The following is a 10,586-nucleotide window of genomic DNA, read 5'->3' as shown; positions in this document are numbered from 1 at the left end:
TTTAGGAACTGTTTCAGGGGAGAACAACGAGGAGGTGAGGGTGGCTTTCCTGCTTCTGCTGTTTTCTCAAATGCCAAGGTACTATTCCGGGGGTAGAATGTCCTGAACCCCAACACTCACAATACTCAAATCATACAGTGACACGAAAAAAGCTTTGTTACTTTTGAGGGGATCTTCCTTTTTTTTTTTTTAAATACTTATTATTTTAATAGATAATACATGGACATGTTTGAACATTCAAAAATCAGAAAAGAAGTAAAAGTGAAAAGGGAATCTCCCTCCCACCTCAGTCCTCATCTCCCCTTTCTAGGAGACACAGTTACCATAGTTTATGCTTCTTTCTAGAGATAGTCTGTGCATAGAAATACATATGTGTGTGCATGGGCATGCGAACACACACATGCACACACATACACGCACTTCACTTAAGACAGTACACACATGGTAGAATGCTATACATAGTGCTCTGTGCGTGGTTTGCTTATACGTTGCTAATGGTAGATGTTGGTGATGGACCCATCGCAATGTAGAGAGAGCTGCCTTATGTTAGTGACAGTTGCTGTTCTTTCTTCTAAACCAGCTCAAGCTCCAATTCTTTAGGGACTGTGGTTGGCAGCTTCCCTTTGCACGCAGTGACCACATACTGGCTGTGAGGTATATAAGCATGAATGTATCACGTAGAGCATGTGACAAAGCTGTTTTCAGATAGAAAGGGACAAGCTTTTGGGTTGTCCTCTTCCTTCTTATTGTATCTTTCTAGAAAGCAGCTACGGCACCTAAGCACGCAGCAGCCATGCTGCAACCATGGGGAAGAAAACTCACGCTCAGGATAGCCAAGCAGAAAGAGCAGAAGGTATCTGGACAGAGCCACCACACCTACTCTGGGCCATCTATCTCTGGACTGCTAATTACCTAGGAGAAGAAAAGCCAGAGCAGTGGGACTTCTGTTACATGCAGCAGAATCGGTCCTCAATAATATGATATTATTTGCCTGGACATATCATTACTTATTTAAGTAGTCTTCTATAGATGAAAAAAACGTATGATTTTAAAGAATGTATCTTGAACTATGCTGGCTTCACCTGTATGAGAATATTATCGATATGAGAAAGTCTTGTAATAACTGTAGTACCGCTGGGTCAAAGAGTAGATGTACTTTAAAATCTGGTCAGTGTTACTGAATTTCTCTTCATAGAGACTGAACCTAAACTTGTATAATTCTTAATGCAAGGGGAAAGCCATTCATATTAAGGCTTTAGGATCTAGATGATCGAAAGCTTAACTCTATTCTAGAATTTTTCCTAGTAAAGTAATTTTCTTTTCTCCTTTGAAAGGAAAGAGGCTTCAAAAGACCCTATAATCAAGCAAGAAATATTGAAAGGTGCACTTACTAATTGAGAGGGATTGATCAAAGAAATACTGAAAATTATCACTCGGAATGGGCCTTAAGGCCACATATCAGATACAAATCTTAATTCTTCTGAGCAAAGGTCCTTACCTTCTTTTTCTCACATGACAGGATCCTGATACAATTAAATAGACATACTGTTGCACCTCTGGGTATCAGGCAATGTGTTAGATGTTGAACACTGGAAAAGAATAAATACTATAGTGGGATGAATTGTATCCCTCTAAGAGATACATGCAAGCCTTAACTCCTGGTGGTAGTGAATGGGACCTCATTAGGAAAAAGGGTCTTGGCAGACATAATCAGGTTACGGTGAGGTCATACTGCATTAATGTGGAACTTACATCCAACGACTGGTGTCTTCATAAGAAAAAGGAAAGGGCAATTGGATAACAGAGACACAAAGGGAAGAAGGCCATGTGAAGACAGAGGCCAAGACTGGTTACACTGTCACAAACTGAAGACAACCAAGTACAGCTGGGAGCTCCAGAATCTAGAAAGAGGCAGGGAAGGACTGTTCCTTATGGCCTCTAGAAAAAGCATGGCCTTGCCACAAATTGATTTGGGACTTCCAGCCTCCAGAACAGTGGGAAAATAAATTTCTGTTGTTTTAAGCTACCTGGTTTGTGGTTCTTTATTCTGACAGTCCTAGCAAATGGGATCGAATCCATTCTAGGAGGTGGAGGGGCCAATGTTCATGACTTCAGTGTATTCCTGGCTACGTGTCTATTATATCTCAATTGCGTTGTAGGGGTATCTGTTTTCATGTCTTCCCCTGCACCCTAGATTGGGCTTCCTTAGGGGAGTAACCATATCTTATTTGTTTTGTATCTCTGGAGCAGAGGAAAGTTGCTCACATGTAGCAGGTACCCTCTAACCATGAACAGATCTATTAGGTTGGTGGAAAAGCACTCGTGGTTTCAGACCATGAATTTTGAATCATTATAACTAGGCTCAAACACATGTTTAGTAATCAAAATAAGAACCATTATAATGAACATTTTTGCCAATGAGAAATAAGTTTGTTTATTCCTGTAGCATTGGGATTCAGTGAACTCTTAGAAAGCATCTTTTGCATCCTGCTGTTTGTGTAAACACTTTCCCTGAAAAAAGTCGTTCATATGCTTGAAAAAGTGATCGTTGGTTGGCAAGAGGTCAGGTGAATAAGGCAGGTGAGACAAACTTAATTAGCCTAATTGGTTCAACTTTTGAAGAGTTGGTTGTGCAACATGTGGACAGGCATTGTCGTGGGGAAGAATTAAGCCCTTTCTGTAGACCAATGTCAGCTGTAGTCATTGCAGTTTTGGGTGCATCTCATTGATTTCCTGAGCATCCTTCTCAGACATAATGCTTTCACTGGAATTCAGATAGCTGTAGTGGATCAGACCCCACCAAACAGTGACCATGATCTTTTTCTGATGCAAGCTTGACTTTGAGAAGTGCTTTGGAACTTCTTTAGTTTCAACCACAGTGTTGGTCATTGCTCGTTGTCTTATAAAATGCACTTTTCATCCTGCATCACAATCCAATTAAGAAATGGCTTATTGGGACCAGCAGTTAGCGTAATGGCTATGTTGCTGTACTCCCATGTAGTCGACTGCGGTTCGAGTTCCGGACCCAGTGGCTTAAAACTCATGCTGGGCATGTATGCGTGCGTGCCCAAGATCCCAAGAGGTGAATGGAAGAGAAGGGATTGCGGTGTGGCCATCCCCCCTGTGGGGTGATGTCTCACTTTCTATCTCTCTGTCTGTCTAGCGAGCGCACATGCCCCATGGCAAAAAACAATAACTAGAGGGGGGCCCCCCCATGACAAAAAAAAAAAAAAAAAAAAAATAGAAAACCTCTCCAAAAAAAAAAAGAAAAAAAGAAAAAAAATGGTTTATTGTTTCATAGAATAAAAGATGACACTTGAAAATGACGATTATTTTGATCTTCTATCAGCTCATGGGCATCCACTTATTGAGCTTTATCATCTTTCCAATTTGCTTCAAATGCCAAAATACCATAGAATGATTGACGTTGCTTCAACAACTTCACATGGATTTGTAAGAGGATCAGCTTCGATGATTGCTCTCAGTTCATCACTGTCAACTTCTAATGGCTGGCCTCTATGCTCCTCATCTTCAAGACTCTCATCTCCTTTGTAAAACTTCTTCATTTTTTTCCCTCATTTTCCTTAGTTTTTGCCATAGGGCATGTGCACTTGCCAGATAGAGAGAGGGAAAGTGAAAAATCGCTTCCTGGGAGGGTGCCCATGCCACAATGCCCTCACCTCCATTCTCCTCTAGAGATTTCAGGTGCACACACACACACACACGTACCCGGTTTGATTTTTCAAGCCACCAGACACAGTCAGCCATGTGAGAATCCAGTGCCTTAACCATCATGCCATCTGCTGTCCCCTTTGCAAAGCTTGAATCACTGCACTGTACATTAGCAGTTCCTGGGCCAAAGTGTTGTTGATGTTGTGAGTTGTCTCCTCTGCTTTACGGCCCATTTTTGAACTTGAATAAGAAAAATCACTCAAATGTTCCTTTTGTCTAACATCATTTCCATAGTCTAAAGTACATATAAAATAAACAGCAAGTAATAAGTCATAAGCAAAAAACGTAAAGTGGGAAATGCACATTAAAATTATGTATAACATAACCACACTTATTTAAGAATGTATCCAATTACCAAATAGCAAATTTCAACCATGCAAAACTGCCTTGCTTTTGCACCAATCTAATATCTATTGATTGATCCATCAATGATCTTGCTTTAGCAAAGGAGGAGCCTGGAAGCACCTCGAGGTTAAAGCGTACAGTTCCTCCTGCCCCCAGTGTGCATTCACTGATTTGCTGCCATTGGTGGAGCTCCTCACTCTCTTCTTTCTGCCAAAGATATTGCCATACTCGTGGTCATTCAGGACAAACCGTGACCTTTGCCTTCTCCCTCTCCCCTGCAGCTGGTAGGACACTAGTATCTGCCTGGACTTCTTTGTCTTGTCGCTATAACTCTTCCCCTCTCGGAATACCCTTCCTGGAACACCATCTTCCCTCTGTGACCCCATCGTCTTTGGTGACCCCAGTTTTCAGTTCCATGCTGCTAATCTCCAGGATCTAATCATGGACTCAGATAACCTGAGCTCCAGATTCAGCTCTCTAGTCCCTCCTTATGTCTCTGCTTGTGTATCTTAAAGGTGCTGCAAGATCCCTTCTAACTGACCTCATCATTGTCCCTGCCATATCTGTCCCCTTCATGTTTCTTGCTCTAGAACTGACTTTCTGACCTCCCCACTTGCTTACTCCAGAAATTCAGAAGTCATCCTTTTTTTCTCTTTTCCCTCATCTGCCACATCTCATTCATGACCAAGTCTTGACTAGTCAACCTCTCTAATACCCTTAGAACCAGTTGATGTTTCTTCACTACCACTCCCTAGTTCAGGCTCCTATGTAGCCTCTCACTTGGGCTCCATTTGTAGCCTCCTAACTAGCTTCTTACCGTAGTCTTGCTTCTCTGCCATCCCTTCTCTAGACTATACCAAATGTGATTTAAGGCTGCTCTCATGGCTTAGGGAACCAGATCCCACATGGCTGACTGAGATTTGAACACCAGCCCTGACAGCTTAAAAAACATGTTAGGCATGTGTGTGTGTGTGTGTGTGTGTGTGTGTGTGTGTGTGTGTATCCCAAAAAACTGACAGGAGAAATGGAGAAGAAGAAATTGCAGTGTGACTAAGCCCCATTGGGTGTGGGAGGGAGTGTTTTCTCCTGTCCCTCTCTTTCTGTTCTCTGGCAAGTACATGTGCCTTCTGGCAATTTTTATTTTTTTAATGTGATTTAAGGGTCAACTGTGGTGGCACAGTGGCGATGCAATGCTCTGTAATGCCGAAGCCATATATGAAGTCCCAGGTTGCTTCACTAGGTCTCTGTTTATATGCTGGTCTTGTGCATGCATGCCCCTGAGCCAAGTTGGCTGAAGCAGGGAGTAGATTGCTGTGTGAAGACCCTGTTGTTTCTTTCTTTCCTCATCCTTGGAAGAAAGAAATAAACTTGAAAAAAAAAGTGATTTAAAAAAATTTTAAAAAGGGTGAGTAAAAAACACACACAGAATAACAATCAAACCTTGATCTGACTATATAACTATTTTCTTTAAAACTGTGGTAGCCCTAAATATTGGAACAGAACTCCTTTCTGCAGTTCACATAGCCCTTAGCAATCTGGCAGCTGCTTCCAGCTTTTTCAGCATGCTCTGCTCTGTTCATATTAAAATTTCCTTTAGTTCTTCAAACTCGCTTATTCTCTCTCATCTCTTGACCTTTGTGCATACTGTTCTTTCTGCCTGAATATTCCTCTCTCTAGTTCCTTCTTTCTTTTCTTCCTTCCTCTCATTCTTCCTTCCAAGAAAGAGAGAGAGAGAGAAGAGAGAGAGAAACACCCTCAACAGGTTTCACACTGTGATTCCTCCCAAGTCTTTTCCAACCAGCCAGGATCATTGGCATGTACGTGTATGCCTAGTGTGTACAAGTCAACTGGGAACAGATCTCTGATCTTCCACATGGCTTCCAGCACTATAGAATGTTGCACTACTGCTGTGCCACTCCCTCTTACCCTAAATGCCTCAACTCAATCTTCTGGCCTCAGTTTATAAATCTCACTGCCTTGGGGGAGATATTTCTAATCATCCAAATGGTGTACCCTTACTATTCTATTGCGCATCTCCATTGCACCATGCCTTCTTTTTCACATCATCACATTAGTTTTAATATCCGATTGCTTTCTAGTCTGTATAATATCTTTAAAATAGAGATCACTCTGTCTTGAGTCTGGCACAGTCACTACCACCCACACAGTAAATGCTCAATAAATATTTGTCAAATTAATGAATAACTTTCGAGCATATAATAGATGCTCAATAAGAAGTGATTAAAATAAGTAACTTAAATAAAATTTTGCACATTTCTGTTCACTCACTTTAAGCGTTTATCAAGTTTAAACTGGATTTTTACAATGTCACCTTTCCTGGTCTCTCAGCTTCAAACTACACATCAAAGACATCCATATTAACTGTTGCAAAACATCACTTTCATCAAGGAACTCTCTAGAAGAAAATGTATTCACAGCTCTGCAATAAATTTAGAACAAAGTCCAAATTCCATGGCTATGCCAAAACCTACAAAATCTTTTTTTTTTTTTTTTTTTTTTGGAGAGATTTTTTTTGCTATAGGGCGCGTGTGCTTGCCAGACAGACAGAGAGAGACATAGAGACAGAAAGCGAGAAATCACCCCCCAGGGGATGGTCACGCTGCAGTCCCTTCTCCTCCATTCTCCTCTTGGGATCCTGGGCACGCACGCACATGCACCCAGCGTGAGTTTTAAGCCACCGGGTCCGGGACACGAACTGCGGTTGACTACGTGGGAGTCCAGCGACATAGCCATTACGCTAACTGCTGGTTCCCAAGACCTACAGAATCTTTGCCATAGGTTCTTTAGATGTTGTATACAAAAGGTAAGGGGTACACTAATGGGTTTTTATGAGCCAATCTATTGTCTGTCCAGTGTCATTTGTTTTGAGAAATGTCTCCCTTATACTAAGCATCTTATTTACAAATGAATGTTTGGAAATACAGCCTGTTATTAGGTTGAGAGTAGCTTGATGTTTGAATTTTGTTGTTCCTCAAGGTCACCAGTGGAATGTCTTCAAGCTGTCAGCAGAGACAGCATGTGGGCTTTCAATAATCTTTAAGTAGTGATCACGTTGGAAGAGCTTAGAAGAATAAGAGGATATGCTTGGCATTCACAGTCATGTGCACTTAACACATGAGTTATATTCTGAGAAATGCATCATGGGGCAATTTTGCCATGCTAACATCATAGAGTGTATTTATACAAGCTTAGATGGGACAACCAACTATACAGATAGTCTACATGGTATAGCTTATTGTTCCTGGCTACAGACCTGTATAGCATGTTACTGTACTTTGTACTGTAGGCAATTGTAACCAATGATATGCATTTGTATGAACATATTTATACATAGAAAAGGTATAGTAAAATACCCTGTAAAAGATAAAAATGGTACAACTGTATAAGGCACTTACTATGAAAAGGGTTTGCAGAACTGAAAGTTGCTCTGGGTGTCAGTGAGTGAGTGATAAATGAATGTGAAGGCCTAGGTCATTACTGTACATGTTATTAACACTGTACACTTGGGCTATACATTTTTTAATTTTATTTTAAAAATTTCCCTTTCTACAATAATAAACTAACCTTAGCTTTATATAATATTTTACTTTGTAAATTTTTAAATGGTTTGACTCTTTTGTAATAATACTTAGACTAAAACACCAACGGACATTATACAGCTATGCAAAAATATTGTCTTCCTTTATATATTTTGTAAGCTTTTTTCTAAGTAAAAAAATTTATTTTTACTTTCTTTTGAAAAGTTTTTTTTTTTTTAATTGAGACCTAGGCTATTAGAGTTTGTGGTTCCAGTGGCAGTGCAGAGTGAGCAGCAGGGAGACAGAGCTGCAGAGAGACCACATCTTACCTTCCTCTGCACATCTTTTAACTCTCAGGTGTGTTAACTGGGATCTGGAGGGTCCCACTCTTCCCTTCCCCCCACAACATTGGTTTCTCTGGTTCCAGCAACAGTGCAGGGTGAGCACCAGGAAGACAGGGCTACAGATATATTGGAGCTCACCTACCACTACCAGTGACTTTGGGAATACATGTTGTCCTTTGAGACTTTATATTTTACTGGCCTGCACAAATTGTATCTCTTCCTTTAGCTACATTTTCCAGCTCAGCCCCAGGTACACCTGGTCCTGAGACTCTAGGGATGAACCACGCACCTCAAACTGGCTACATACACCATTCTTTGATCGGAACATTAGAGCCTCTTCAAAGAACACACCAGAGAAACAGAGTGCACCTTTCCCCCCTGACATTACAGAATTAATTCCAAGAAATTAGGAAGAAATAAACAATCCTTCAGATGACCAGAAACCAGTAGAGGCACAAAAAAGAAAAAAAAATATGAGAAAGCAAGAAAATATTTCTTCCTCAAGGGAAAACAACAATTTCTCATCATCTACAGTATAACAGAATTTGTGGAAATGTCAGGTAAATAATTCAGACTATTCATAATGACAAAACTAAATGAGATGCAAGAGAAAAGAGACAATGAACTCTAGGAGATAAGAAAGTTCTTCCACAATTCGAAAGAAGAAATAGACACCATAAAAAAGAATCAAACAGAACTGTTAGAGATTAAGGCTGTAATATGGGAAATTAAAACCTCCCTTGAAAGTGTTAAAAGCACATGAGATCGTGCAGAAAATAAAATCTCAGATCTAGAAAACAAAACCTCTGACAGAAAAAAAAAAAAAAGAATGAAAATAAAATTTAAAATAACATATGGGAAATAGTAGATACCACTAAATGCCCAAACATCCAGATAATTAGTATCACAGAAGGTGATGAATCTTATAAGGGCATTGATAATCTATTCCATGAAATCTTGAAAGAAAACTTTCCAAACCTAGGGAAGTATTCAAACATTCAGACCCCAAAAATACAAAGGACCCCAAATAGAATCAACCCAAGAAGATTCTCTCCATGACACATCATAGCTAGATTGGCCAAAATCACAGATATGGACAAGATTCTAAAAATGGCAAGAGAGAAATATCAAGTTACTTAAAAAGTTTAACCCATCAGGCCAGCATCAGACCTCTCAGCAGAAACAATGCAAGCAAGGAAAGAATGAGAAAATATACTCAAAGTGTTAGAAGAAAATAAAATTCAGCCATGATTACTATACCCAGCAAGATTATCCTTCAAATGGGAAAAAGAGATAAAAACATTCTCAGATAAACAAAACTTGAAAGAATTTACCAGACCAGCTGTTCAAGTACTGAAGGGAGTTCTTTACCAGAAAACTAAAGAGAGACAGACAGAAATAAAAGAACAAAAGACAACCAAGAAAATGGCTAACATAATGGCAGGGACCAGTCTGGAAATATCATTAATAATGTTGAATGTTAATGGAATAAATTCTCCAATCAAGAGACACAGAGTGGAAGAATGAATAAAAAACCAGAAACCTCTATCTGTTGCCTATAAGAAACATACCTCATGGATAAAGACATATATAGAGTAAAAGTGAAGGAGGTATTCCATGCAAATGGAAACCAAAAATGGGCTGGAGTGGAAACATTGAGTTAACACAAAATAGGCTTAAAGAAAAAACTGTGAGAAGAGAGAAAGAAGGGTAGCATATAAGTAGTAGAAGGGCTAATTCATCAAGAAGATATAACGCTTATAAATATTTATGCGCCCAACTCAGGAGCACCCAAATACATGAAGGAGTGACTGCTAGATTTAAAGAGAGAGATAAAGTGCAACACAATAATTGTTGGGGATCTCAAAATCCCACTATCTCCTTTGGACAGATCACCTGGACAAAAAAATAAGCACAGAAATACAGGATCTAAACTATACCATGAATCAAATGGACTTAACAGACATCTATAGACCCTTCCATCTGAAAACCACAAAATATACATTTTTATCACCCCTGCATGGAACTTCTTTGAAGAATGACCACATGATAGGGTGCAAAACAAGCCTTTACAGATTCAAAGGCATAGAAACTATATCCAGCATCTTCTCTAATCATGATGGAATTAAACTTGATATTAATTTCAGAAAAAAATTCAAAAATACACAAACATATAGAAACTAAACAACCCACTCCTGAATGACTTTACAATCACTGAACAAATTAAGACTGAAATGAAAAGATTCATTGAAACTAATGATAATAAGCAAATGAGTTTCATAACTTATGGGGCACAGCAAAAGCAGTCATAAGAAGGAAGTTCATTGCAATTAGTGTGCATAAAAAAAGATGGAAAGGTGGCAAATAGAGCACTTGACAATGTACCTCAGGGAACTGGGAAAACAACAACAAAACCAAAAAAATGCCAGAAGAAAAGAAATAATAAAGACCTGAGCAGAAGTAAATGAAATAGAGAATAAAAGAACTATTCAGAAAATAAATGAAACCAAAAGCTGATTCTTTGAGAAGACAAACAAACTTGATACACCATAAGCTAGACTAATTAAGAAAAGAGAGAAAGGAACCAGATAAATTGGATTTGCAATGAAATGGGCAACCATACAAC

General features: G+C 39.4%; 1 pseudogene; it reads right to left on the bottom strand.

Moving 5' to 3' along the window:
* Positions 1-2,374: 2,374 nt before the first annotated feature.
* LOC114009660 (histone-lysine N-methyltransferase SETMAR-like) lies at positions 2,375-3,964 on the bottom strand (annotated as a pseudogene).
* Positions 3,965-10,586: the final 6,622 nt, after the last annotated feature.

The sequence above is a fragment of the Tupaia chinensis genome, unplaced genomic scaffold, assembly GCF_000334495.1.
Source record: "Tupaia chinensis unplaced genomic scaffold, TupChi_1.0 Scaffold000597_1, whole genome shotgun sequence".
In the NCBI taxonomy this organism is placed as follows: Eukaryota; Metazoa; Chordata; class Mammalia; order Scandentia; family Tupaiidae; genus Tupaia; species Tupaia belangeri.
This window is presented reverse-complemented; position numbering and strand designations above follow the sequence as displayed.